Raw genomic sequence first — 13,368 nt, forward strand, 5'->3', positions numbered from 1 at the left:
TTGGGAGCAGAATTTGGCTCTGAGTCCAGCTCCCCCATCCCCTGCAGAAAGGATCTGGGCTCCTATGGTGTCAGGGGGCAACTGCCTCTTCATAGCAAAGCTTCATTCGTTCAGTTCCTGGCTCTGGGCTATTACCCCTGTCTCTGAGGGTCAGAGAGGTGAAGTCCCTTGCCTGAATTCAGATGGTTATGGAGTGGTGGTCCTGGTTCAGACCTACAGCTATCTTTCTTGCCAGCAGCACTTATCTCTTTGGGGTGATTTTCCCCCCAGAGGACACTGCAGTGCCTGGAGACATTCTGGTTGTTATAACTGGGCTGGAGGGTGCTTCTGGCCTCTAGCATGTAGCTAACAGGGATGTGGCAAAACCTCCTACCATGCACAGGACAGCCCCCACCACAGAGAATTGTGTGGTCCCAAATGTCACCGGCCCTGCTCTGGGCCCCTCCCCAGCTGACCCTGTGTTCCTGCACCTAAGCCAGCAACAGACATACCTGCAGCAGCTGGCATTGGGGCTACAGATGAGCCTAGGTCCTCGACCTCCCCATCTGTCTGCCACCTGGGCTTGGGCCTGGAAAAAAGGTGCACCAAGGGTCCCTGGCTTCAGCATTTTTTGTTTTCAGGTTGCATATCAGACTCCTTGTCTCCTGAGGTTCCTTGGGGCTTGGCTCCAGGCAGCCTCGCTGATCTAAGACTTCAGCAGCTGCCTCAGGACTCTGCATGGCCAAGGTCCCCTCTGCCCCATGTCACCAAGGTCATCGTGGTAGCAGTGGAAGCAGGGGAAGGAGAAGAGAGGGCTGTAAGAAAAACTCCAGTCCTGCTAGTTCCTGGAACTTGCCTAAGGCCAGGAAAAGTTGCTGCCATTGTGGGTTCTGTACATAGGATTTAGGGCTTTGGTTCAGGTGGTTTCTGCCAGGCTCTGGCCAGATGCCAGCCTAGGCAGTGTTCTGGCAGTGCTGAGTGACACATCTCAGGCACGGAGAGGAGCACGCACCTGTCCCTGAACAGAGGGGAGGCTTGTTGGGGGCCAGCACTTGATCTACTGAGCCAGACACTCAGACCCTGGGTTGCCCTCCTCACCCCCACCCCTGCCCCAACTCTGCCTCCTGCACATCTATATTTAAAAATGTTTACAGATAATAATGGTGTTCAGCCCCAAAATGCAGACGGGAGCTTCCTGACAATTGCAGTGCTGTGCCGGGTTGGAGGTTTGCTCAGGGAGCGGAGCTAGTCCCCAGGAGCAAGTGAGAGCGCCAGGGCTGTGGGGGCTCTTTGCCAATCTTGACCTTTCAGGGAGGTTTGAGAGAAAGACTCCAGAAGCCCGCGGGGAGAGCAGGGGTTCTGGGGAAGATGAAGAAGCCCTTCGTCCAGGATCCCTCTGTGACCATAAGGTGAGTTGCTTTGCCCCATGTCTCTGGTGAGGCAGAGGGCAGGGACTGTGTTTAGGGACAGGCTTCTTAAAGGCAAAGCGTTTGCAAATTCTAGCAGCAGCAGGGCCCTAGGAGAATGACTTTTTTTTTTTTTTCTTGAATCAGATGACTGCATTTGGAGTCTGGGGTGAGGGGTGGGGGCTGCCCCTCTTGGAGCCACAGATGGGTCATTTTTATGTGTCTAAGGGGTGAGACCAGGATCAGCCTTGGGTTTCTGCCACAGAGTCCAGAAAGAGCCACGAAGGCCTTTTGTTTGCATGTGAATGTTATTTTAACCTATTACTTCTGGGCTAAAAATAAAATTTTCACTCGGATGCCTTTTTGTCTCTAGATTGTAAGATCGTTTCCAGGAAATAATAGATTGTCATTGATGTGCATTTTGACTGCATGGTGTCCTATTCTTAAGCCAGGTTTTGTAAAAATTCAAAGTAGAGGTTTCCCACAGCGGAGGTTGATGCCTTCATTTACTGTCAGGAACATATGCTCCACTATCAGGAGTCATTGTTCTTCCGGGATCTCCACCACTGAACTCTGGGTAGGAGTGCGGGTGTGGGTGAGGGAGAGGGCACACTTGGCTTTTGTGTGGTTTTACATTTAGTATCATTTGTGGACTTTTGGTTCTGAAAAATGGTTTGCAAGTACAGTTGGATGTCTGGAGTTGGAGGCCCAAGAAGGAGACGGAGAAGTGAATTCTAAGTGTTAATATGGGTCATGGTTAAGTTCTTGGAAGCAACATTGCTTTCCAAAGGTGCCTGCTGTGTTTTTAAGCTGCAAGGTTTTATTTTATTTTTTGACCCAGTGGAAAATGGCAATTCAGGATCCCAAGGACTTCAGGAGAGGTTGTCTGAATGTTAAACCCCCTTCCCTGAAATGCTTGCTTTCTTTTTAGAGGACAGGAAATATGGGAAATTAAGAGTCCTTTTGTGGAGTGTGGTTTGCGCGTTGTTCTTTGAGGAGGAATTACGGAATTATGCGCATGCATAACGATGGTAACCACATACACAATCTAAGAATAACAAATCAGAAAAATCCATGGTGAGGTTCATTCAGAAATAATCAAGAGTATATTGTTTAACTAAGGAGAGGATCAGAGGAACGCAGTCCCGGAGCCACCATTTCGGCTGTCACCTAGGTGCAACTCTCAGCAGAAGTAAGCATTCCCACTAAGATGTTCTGCAAATTTACTGCTGTTTCATCTCACAACTTTTACACCACAAGCTGAAATAATAGGCCAGTATGAAAATGCGCTTTCTTTCCCATACATTTTCTTCCATTCCTGAGCCAAGCCCATAGGTAGCTTGGCAGTTTGCAATTCTCTGTCTACACGAAATAGATACAGATTTTTTTTTCCTGTATGTTTTGGGTATTAACTCTTTGGTTGCCAAGCTGTTCAGCCCTGAGTCTATATTATACACCTTCAGGCTGTGGCTTACAGGGCTCAACACGTCGTTGTTATATAATACAGTAGTTTTGCTTGTGGGGTGACTGTTCATATCGTGTATGCTCAGAAATTCTATTTTTAAAGTATAAAATACCACTCTTCAGAGCAGCCTGCTCACTCCTGCCTCCCCGGGAGCCACACGCTTTGCACCGTGGAGTTGTTGGCATGAAGGCACATGACATATGGACGGGAGCGCGTTCCTCCTGTCTAGGGCCTCTTAGGACCCGAGGAATGGCTGGAGGCAGTTTCTCTCCAGTCCTGAGGTTGATGATCCGGAAGCTCTTGGTGCTGAGCCTGTGCTGCTATTTTTAGCTTCCTTTCTTCCTTGCATCTTGACATAATTCGACATGTCGCAGCTGAATCTCATCTATTTGCGGAGCTTACTGTGTTTTGTAATCTGTGTTTTGTGGGGCAGAAATATGCTCCTTGCTGGAGCATATTATATCGTTGTTATTCAGGGAAAGTTATGATACTATCAATTAACTTTAAAAGATGCAGAACACAACGGATCCTTTGATTTTCTTTCTACTGCTAATTTCCTGCCCGGGAGCACCTGAAGGGTAGGCACTGCTCCTCCTCCTGCTGGACCAGAAGGCAGCAAGCAGTGGTTCTTACATCTTGGGAACCTGTATCAGAAACACCTGGAGGGGCTGTTGATTGTAGCCCCACTGGCAGAGTTTCTAAGTCAGCAGGTCTGGGTGGCTGCGGCGGGGGGAGGTGGGGGGCAAGTAATTTGCATCTCTCACAAGTTCCCAGGTGATGCAGACGCCGGTCCAGCACTGCACTTTGAATCACAGATGGAGATCATGGTGGAGGGTTGGTAAATATTTAGGGGGTGGACGATGCCTACGTCCAGAGAGCCAATTTAAGAAATATACAGATGGTGGAGCAGGAGATTTTCAGTTGTTGTGTATCCTGTCCACGCAGTTGAAGATGGACTTGATTGAAAAAGAAATTAAAGTTGAAATAAAATTAGCTGACTGAGAGGATGGCTCCTGACAGTGTCCGATGCTGTGATGTTATTTAGGGAGGATGAAACATCACGACTCAGACAACTTACTTTGAGATGGCCAACAGCACACGCAGACATAAGTGAAGCGCATGTGCATGCGCACACACGAAACTCAGCAAGATATTAATTGCTGAAACAATGGGTGTTCATACTATTCTAAATTCATACTATTTCTATTTCTAATACTTTTCTGTATAATAAACATCATATTAACATGGTAAACACAATAATAGGGCTTAGGACAGCTTTTCTTGTGTGTGTGCATGATAGTGAGTAAATCAAGATCACCCACATGTTCACAGCTGTGTTGCTCTGGGTGGCGTGGGCACTGGCACTATATTAGTCCATTTTCACACTGCTGGTAAAGACATACCCAAGACTGAGTAATTTATAAAGAAAAAGAGGCTTAATGGATTCACATGAAGCCTCTGGGGAGCCCTCACAATCATGGCAGAAGGGGAAAGGCATGTCTTACGTGGCAGCAGACAAGAGAATAAGGACCAAGCGAAAGGGGTGTCCCCTTATAAAACCATCAGCTCTCATGAGACTTATTCACTACCACAAGAATAGTATGAGGGAGACTGCCCCCATGATTCCATCACCTCCTGCTGGGTCCCTCCCACAACATGTGGGAACTGTGGGAGCTACAATTCAAGAAGGGATTTGGGTGGGGACACAGCCAAACCATATCAGGCACACGCATTGCTTTTGGGAGTTCTCATTTCCTCCCATTCTCCCTGATCCTTTATCTCCTTGTTCTTTCCTCCTTTCCCTTCCCTTCTCTTTCACTCCCTCCTCCCTGGTTTCCCTCTCTTCTGCTCTCCCTCCCTCCTTCCTTCTTCCTGTCCCCACCTCCTATCTTCTGGTGTTTCTGGGTCAGAGGACTCTGGTCCAGAAGGGCTCTGTGTGGGGGTGTGTTGTGCTGAACCCCATTAACCTCAGTAGGGAAGGTACCAGGTTCAAGAGGCCAAAGAAGAGACCTGGAGCCAGCAAACAAGACATGCAGTTTTATTAGGGACTTACATGCAGGGGAGAGAGTCCAGTGGTGGCGGGATGGAGACAACTGTCTTAACATACAGAAACGGTCCAGTGGTGGCAGGCTGGACAGGAGAACTGCCTTAATGTTCAGAAACGATCCATTGGTGGCAGCCTAGACAGGAGAACTGCTTTAATGTTCAGAAATGGTCCAGCGGCAGCAGATTGGACAACATATCCACCTTCCTACAGTTCGGTGGCAGCAGACAGGGCAAGAAAACCACAACTGCAACCGCCTGCAAACATCATGCAGTGTATACAGCATTTTCACTTAGCACCCACCCCTAACAACCTCCACCTGGCAACCTTCGTGTAACCCAAGCTTGTCCAACGCAAGGCCTGTGGGTCGCATGCAGCCCAGGATGGCTTTGAATGCAGCCCAACACAAATTTGTAAACTTTCTTAAAGTGTTATGAGATTTTTGTTTTTTAGCTCATCAACTATCATTAGTGTTAGTGTATTTTATGTATGGCCCAAGACAATTCTTCTTTTTCTAATGTGGCCCAAGGAAGCCAAAAGATTGGACACCCCTGATAGTAACCCAAACCTCAGGGCCTCACTCCCCTGTACGGCCCGTGTTCCACAGGACAGGACGGAGGCTCAGATGTTCATCGTAGATAGGAACAGATCTCTGGGTGGACCACTCCCGGGTTCCCTAGTTTGGAACACACATTCAGGTGCATCTGTCATACAGTGTCATTCTAAGGGTGTGCTTAAAATATTGATGTCAGGTGTGTTTACCCTACAGGATGCTGTGGCATCTGCCCAGGAAAAAGTTGAATTATGTGCCAGTTATCATTTTCCCAGGGTTTTCAGGCTGCCACCTTGTTTTTTAAATAAAGTTTTATTGGAACACACACCCATTTACTTACACACTTCTCTGGCTGTTTTCCAACAGAGTAGCTGAGACAGAGACCATAGGTCCACACAACTGAAAATATTTACTTCTGGCCCATTGCAGAAGAAGTTTGCCCATCCTAATTTGTTTCTGTGGGCTGGCTGTCTTGGAGATTCCGCACACACACACATGTGCACGTGTGTATATATACATACTCATACTAAAGACATGAAGCACAATATTAAGAGTTGTGGAGTCTAGAGTACATGTGATTGTTCATTATACTATTTTTTCTACTTTTTGACATGTCCAAAAAATTTGTAAAACATTTTGATGACTGTGGCAGTGACCACCCCAGGGTCTCTAAAGGAATGCCACAGGGCTCCATCCCAGGTTCTGAGTCTTCAACATTTGCCTCACCCACTTGGCAGGTTAATCGAATGGGTAGATGACACAAATCAATAAAAGCATTAACAAAGCGTCCCATATACTCAAGGGCCAAACAGATAACAGACTGTTAGGGAGGCTGAGACAACAAGGAGAAGTTTAATGTTCATAAGCTTCAGATTTCCAGCTCAGATTTACAAACATCTTTGCCCAGGTCCTGCAGGGAGCAGACTTTGATAGAAATCAGGCCTCTGGGCTGGGCATGGTGGCTCACCCCTGTAATCTCAGCACTTTGGGAGGCCGAGGCGGGCGGATCATCTGAGGTCGGGAGTTCAAGAGCAGCCTGATCAACATGGTGAAACCCTGTCTCTAGTAAAAATACAAAATTAGCTGCGAGTGGTGGCCCATGCCTTTAATCCCAACTACTCGGGAGGCTGAGGCAGGAGAATCATTTGAACCCAGGGAGCAGAGGTTGCAGTGAGCAGAGATCACGCCATTGCACTCCAGCCTGGGCAACAAGAGCAAAACTCTGTCTGAAAAAAAAGAAAAGAAAAAAAAGAATCAAGCCTCTTGGCCAGACACGGTGGTTCATGCCTGTAATCCCAGCACTTTGGGAGACCAAGGCAGGCAGATCACTTGAGGCCAGGAGTTCGAGGCCAGCCTGGCCAACATGGCAAAACTCCATCTCTACTAAAAATACAAAAACTAGCTGGGTGTGGTGGCACGTACCTGTAGTCCCAGCTGCTCAAGAAGCAGGAGAATCGCTCAAACCCAGGAGGCAGAGGTTGCCGTGAGCCAAGATCATGGCACTGCACTCCAGCCTGGGCAACAGAGTCTCAAAAAAAGGAAAAGAAATCAGGCCTCTTAACGGAACCAAAGTCTGTGGGGTCCCTAGAGTGTGTGCAAACTGTTCCAGCCACTAGAACATCAGTGTGCAAAGCCTCTTGGAGCTTGCATGCTAGTGGGGAGGACAATGAATGGCACCTATAACCAGTAGGGGATCATCCTGCATGTTAATAATAAGTGTTGTGGGAAATGAACAGGAGAAGTAGGGTGAGGGAAGAGAAGGTATAAATGTGGTGGGCAGTAGACAATTGAGTATTACATGGAATGTCAGGATTGGCATCATTACAGAGGTGACATTTGAGCAAAGCCGTGAAGGCGGTGAGGAAGTGAGCCATGTGGCTATCTGAGGCAAGAGCCTTTGGGGCAAAGAGAACCTTCAATGAAGATTCCCTGAGTAAGAGCCTACCTGGTGAGTTCCAGGAACAGGGAGGAGGAGCCTGTGGTGGCTGGAGTCAAATGAGATTGCTGGGGAGGGAGACGGGAGAGAAGTAGGGACATCGTAGGGAGGGGCCTCTGCCAGCCTTTGGGCTTTTGCTCCAAGTGTGATGGTGGGGGCGGGGGGGCATTGGAGGGTTTGAGATTTAATTATGATTCATCAGATAACTTGAGAACTGACTAGTGCCCAGGGGGCTGACCAGCCTAGCAATTATTGCTGCAATCCAGGTGGGAGATGATGCTAACTGGCCACAGTGAGGGTGTGGACATGGGCACTTCTAGAAGGTGGAACGATGCAGTTGGCTGAGGGAGCAGATGGGGAAACAGGGACAGTGGAGTTTCAAGGGAGGACTCTCAGGTTCTGTCCTGAGTACCAGAAGGATAGAGCGTTGGTCCTGGCCTATGAGGGGAAGGCCATGGTAGAGCAGGTTTCAGGGAGAGAGCAGTTCAATTTTGGCTACAGTGAATTTGGAGCATCTATTTGACATCCGTGCAAAGATGACAAATTGGCAATTGGCTGCACAACTCTGTGCTTGGGAGAGAGGTTTGGGCTGGAGCTGTGCATTTGGGAGGCCGCAGCTGAGCAGAAGCTGAATGTGAGCTAATGCGCTCTCTCCCTAACTTAGTCATTTGTCTGCCACCTGTGGTCTAATTTGCCAAATACTTTCTTTTAAACCAGGTCTTTTTTTTAAAATTCAAAGTAATTTTAAAAGGATGTCTCTATGTTGCACTTTTAAGTAGGAATCCAATATTGCTTACCTTTGATAAAAGGTAACCATAAAATAAAACAATGACAACAAAACAACATTTAGTTCAAGTTAGGCATAGACGCTCACTAAGGATTTCGAGCCAGAGGGTCCTCTGTATTATCCAAACACAGAGATCAGCAAGGATCAGATGCCAGGGTCATCATAATGCCGAACTAACACTCTCCTCTTGAAGTTCTTGGAAGATGGGAGGGAAATTGACAAGAAATTAGCTTCTGTTGCTTTGTCCTGGGTCCATGAATCCCTTGAAGTCACCTTCTTACCCTCTTATGTGCCTGGCCCTTGGGGAGATGATGAGCTGAGCAGCCGTTATAGTGGATACAAGAAGGAAGCTTGGGGTCCAGCTTGACCCTCTGCTGGAGTTTGGGTTTGCTTTAGGACCATGTGTTTTCTGAAAGGCAAACAGCAATTTGCAAGAACGCACAGAGGGGCAATGGCTATTTATTCTAGAACAGACTTGGGGGATGACAACCTTGAAAGAAAGGGTGGGATTTTTCCTGCATGGTTCTAGGATGTGGCCCTGCAGCCAGCTGGGAGGGATATAAAGGATACTGGGGGTTGGTTTCACTTCCCTCTGGGCACAGGCTTTCTCTCTGAGAATTCTCATTAGGGCTCATATTTTTTAAATTAAGTAGTCTGCTCCTGAATAATATCTTTCTTTGGGGCTGTTTCTTTTTTCAGTTTATATGTTGGGGTCCCTTTTTGACATTACAGGCTTTCATCAAATGCCTGGTGAGCCAGGATCGACCTTGTTCATTGCAGAATGAAGCAGCAAAGAGCTGGTGTGTGCTCACCGTCTGTTTCAGCTGGTGGGTTTTGCTTCAGGTTGCCCAGGCCTGGAGGTGGCCTTGGTGCTGAGGGGCCTTTGCAGAACCTTCTCTTTGTGGCTGGTCTGGAGACAGGCAAGGATACTCCTATACTTTTTGCCTGGAGATGGGAGTTGTCCATGTTACCTGCAGTCTACCCTAGGATGATGGTGAGGGAGGGAGTCTGCTGTCCTAGGAAGCATGTAAACAGACTCAGGCTTCTCTCAGCACGAGAAGGGATTTTGGATCTCTGAGGTCCTTCCTACTGTTTCCCTCCACAACCTCATCCGCAGGAATCCAGAAGTGTCTGACGCCTTCCCTGGGCTGGGAGCCCCTGGAGAGGAGGATCTGCTGAGGTCTTATGACATCGTGCCCACAATTGCGCAGGCATTTGGGAGATGCTCTGAAAATGCCGGATGAAGGGCTCTGAGGATGAAAGAATCTGCTGCTGAACACACACTGCTGGGCTCCAGGCTACTGAGCCTGACTCATTCCATGGCCCAGCATGTCCCATGGCTCAGCATGTCCTGTGGCTCAGCATGTCTCATGGCTCAGCATGTCTCATGGCTCAGCATGTCCTGTGGCTCAGCATGTCTCATGGCTCAGCATGTCCTGTAGCTCAGCTCTCACTCCTTTGCTTCTGCAGGTCCCTTGGTCTGGCGTGTCCTCCCCACTCTTCCTGAGTTCTCTGAATTCTACTTGTGCCTCCAGGGCCCCCTCTTTCATGAAACCTTGACTCACCACTTCCACCTCTTTCCCCACTTCACCCACCTCTGGCTACTCTGCCACTGTCCTGCTCTTGGGACCCTGTACCCCCCTCCTGCTGGGTCCCTGATTCTGCCCTGCAGTGCTGTGGCCCCCTTCCTGCCCAGCAGCTGGGAAGGCATCCTGAAATGCATATCAGACCTTGCCCTGTCCCTGCCTCCCATTGCCCCTGGACCACAGCCTCTGAGATCCTGCCTGCCTTCCTCATCTTGTCTTCCATTCCTGGGGAACAGTGGCCACATAGCCAGGTGGCTGGCAGCATGGACTTGGGAGACCCTACCAGCCTGGGTTTGAACCCTGGCTCTACCGCATGCTTGCTTTGTGACTTGGTTCCTCATTTTCCCCATCTGTAAGATGGTGGTGGTGAAAGGACCTGCCTAATAGGGTTGTTCTGAACGTTGAGATATTCAAGTGCTGAGAATACTGCCCAGCACAAGGCTGGTGAATGCTCCAGGAGGGTTCACTGCCACCATTGCCATTTTCCTGTTGATCCTGGAGTTCCGGCCACTCTGGCCTCTGCTCACGTTGCTGGAACTCGTCAGACCATCTCCCACCTCAAGGTCATTGCCTCTGCCATGCCATCTCAGGACACTTGTCCCCTGCCTTACCATTTGGTCAGCCCATTATCTTTTGGGGGTCAGGTTGAATGTCACCTGCTGAGAGCAGCCCTCTCTGACCGTCCTTTTAGAGTGGCTTCCACACCTCACTTTCCCCATCACAGTCTGGCCTGATAGTGTCTGCTGGTGGGTTCTGCTTCACCCAACCAGAACTTGCCCATCATGAGGGGGCAGCCTTGCCTGTTGTCCCCTGCACTGCATCAACACTGCCTGGACCAGAGGCCCTTGGTAACTGCCAGTTGGCTGAATGAATGCAGGAATGAGGCATGAATAATGCAAAGATGCTGAACCATGATATGAGGGACTCTTTCATTCATGTGGCATGGGGGTGAGCTCCACCCCATACCTAACTTTTCCTATGTGAGGGTTTTCCTTCTGAATTTATAAGGTGCCCACCTTAAAGACAGGAATTCAGCTCATATCTTTTAATAGACCCTGCAAGGTATCCAGTTCCTAGGACACAGCATTTTGTTGGTTATTGAGTGAGACTGAAAGGGAATGAGAAGAGTGGCCAAGAGCATGGAGCTGGGGCCTAACTGCACACATGTGGTCTTGGCCCCTAGTATTTATTAGCCAAGTGTCCTTGGCCAACTTCATTTTATGCCACAATACCTCAGTTTCCTCAACTATACAATGGGAGTAATAATAATACCTTTTCTAGAGTTAGAGGGAGGATTAAATAACTCAGTTATGTTTAAAGTCCTGGAACAGTGCCAGTGCCCACCACATTACATTTTTGCGTAAATGTGAACTGCCTTGACGATGGTGATGATGATGGTGGTGATTGTGATGATGATGGTGATGATGATTGTGGTGATTATGATGATGATGGTGATGATGGTGGTGGTGATTGTGATGATGGTGGTGGTGATGGTGATGATGATGGTGGTGATTGTGATGATGGTGGTGATGATGATGGTGATTGTGATGATGGTGGTGATTGTGATAATGGTGATGATGATGGTGGTGGTGATGGTGGTGATGGTGATGGTGATGATAGTGGTGATTGTGATGATGGTGGTGATAGTGGTGATGATGGTTATAGTGGTGATGATGATCATGGTGATGGTGGTGGTGATGGTGGTGGTGATAGTGGTGATGATGGTGATAGTGGTGATGATCATGGTGGTGATGGTGGTGGTGATGATGGTGGTGATGGTGGTGATGATGGTGGTGGTGGTGATGATGATGGTGGTGATGGTGAGGATGGTGGTGCTAGTGGTGATGATGGTGATGATGGTGGTGGTGGTGATGATGGTGGTGATTGTGATGATGGTGATGGTGGTGCTAGTGGTGATGATGGTGGTGCTAGTGGTGATGATGGTGATAGTGGTGATGATGGTGATAGTGGTGATGATGATCATGGTGGTAATGGTGATGATGGTGGTGGTGATGATGGTGGTGATTGTGATGATGGTGGTGATAGTGGTGATGATGGTGGTGATAGTGGTGATGATGGTGATAGTGGTGATGATGATCTTGGTGGTAATGGTGATGATGATGGTGGTGGTGATGATGGTGGTGATTGTGATGATGGTGGTGATAGTGGTGATGATGGTGGTGATAGTGGTGATGATGGTGGTGATAGTGGTGATGATGGTGATAGTGGTGATGATGATCATGGTGGTAATGGTGATGATGATGGTGGTGGTGATTGTGATGATGGTGGTGATAGTGGTGATGATGGTGGTGATTGTGATGATGGTCGTGATAGTGGTGGTGATGGTGGTTATAGTGATGATGATGATCATGGTGGTGATGGTGATGATGATGGTGGTGGTGATTGTGATGGTGGTGATTGTGGTGATGAGGGTGATGTTGTTACCTTGTAGTGGATTTCAAAAAGTGGAATAGAATGGAATTAAAGAGAACACTACTGAGTTAATAAGAAGAAAGGTAGGGCACAAGAAGGGTTTGCTAGCAAATGGAAGAATCCAGCTTATTCCAGTATCAGTTGAATGCAGCAGACTCATGAACTTTACCGAAACCAAAATTTACTGAAGCTGATGAGAGGATCATGATTTCCCAGAGTGTGGACTGAAGCCTCCAGGAGGTGTCAGAGATGATTTTGGAGTAGTGCTTTTCACACCCTCTGTAAAATAGGGCCCATTTAAAAAATTTTCAATCTGTTGCAAACTGATAATTTCATTAATGTGTAGAGAAACATTTTCACACTTCACCCCTAAGAGAAGAAGGTTTGTGGACTAGTACCTGGAACAGATACTTATCTTGTAGCTGCCAGCAAGAAACACTTTCCAGATGGGCACTGTAGCAGGACACTGCTAGGACACGCTTTGAGTAGCGCTGTTTCAGAAGAAAATCACATCACGTGGGGCTTTGAATTTCACAGAATCCTGTGGTCTGCTGGATGCTCCCCTGTGAATTATCTTTCAGTTGTGTGGTTGTATATGCAGGAGAAAGTTGTAGTTTGTGGCTCATGTGTCACTGACTGGTGATGTTGGATGATTTCTCTTTTCTAACAAGCAGAGAGCAGCCTCAGGCACAGAACCCTTGATGGACACAGTGTCTTGCCAGAATGGAATTACACTGACTTGTTTCCATTGCAATTTATTTTGTGGCCACTTAATATTTTTGGATATTTATTCTGATTTTCCTGTTAGAGCCAAGATGTAAAGTTTCTTTAATAGATTATTTAGGTGCAAAAAGTGAGTTGCCTTAAAACATTATGTACATTATCATGCAGCTACGTGTGCGTATATGACAAAAATCACGAAAGTGGTACAAGGCAAATTTGTAGAGGACTCCAGTGGAAGGCAGGATAGAGGAGTGAGAATAGACCAAATGGATGTTTGGGGTCATTTGGGACCATGTAAGCCCCTCCCCCTTATCCCGGGTGGACTAGCATTAAGGACATCCTCTTCTTCATCCCAAACATCTGCTTTATGGGAAACCACAGGACTATATTGTTGGTAGTACTGGAAAAGCCTAGTCGGCTTTATCTTCTGGATTCTGAGAATGTTGTCAGTGATCA

At 47.8% G+C, this 13,368-nt stretch overlaps 1 protein-coding gene across 4 annotated transcripts in view; it reads left to right on the forward strand.

Moving 5' to 3' along the window:
- Positions 1 to 13,368, forward strand: part of PHACTR3 (phosphatase and actin regulator 3) — a 278,305-nt gene that overhangs the window by 105,564 nt on the left and 159,373 nt on the right. Inside the window, exon 1 of one of the 4 annotated variants that reach the window (XM_033186940.1) lies at positions 1,281 to 1,388. The exons of the other annotated variants lie outside the window; for them this stretch is intronic. The gene's annotated coding sequence lies outside the window, so the exon portion shown is untranslated. Of the gene's footprint in view, positions 1 to 1,280; positions 1,389 to 13,368 lie in introns of those variants that run through there. 4 annotated transcript variants of the gene reach the window in all.

The sequence above is a fragment of the Trachypithecus francoisi genome, unplaced genomic scaffold, assembly GCF_009764315.1.
Source record: "Trachypithecus francoisi isolate TF-2019V2 unplaced genomic scaffold, Tfra_2.0 Lachesis_group21, whole genome shotgun sequence".
Taxonomy (NCBI): Eukaryota; Metazoa; Chordata; class Mammalia; order Primates; family Cercopithecidae; genus Trachypithecus; species Trachypithecus francoisi.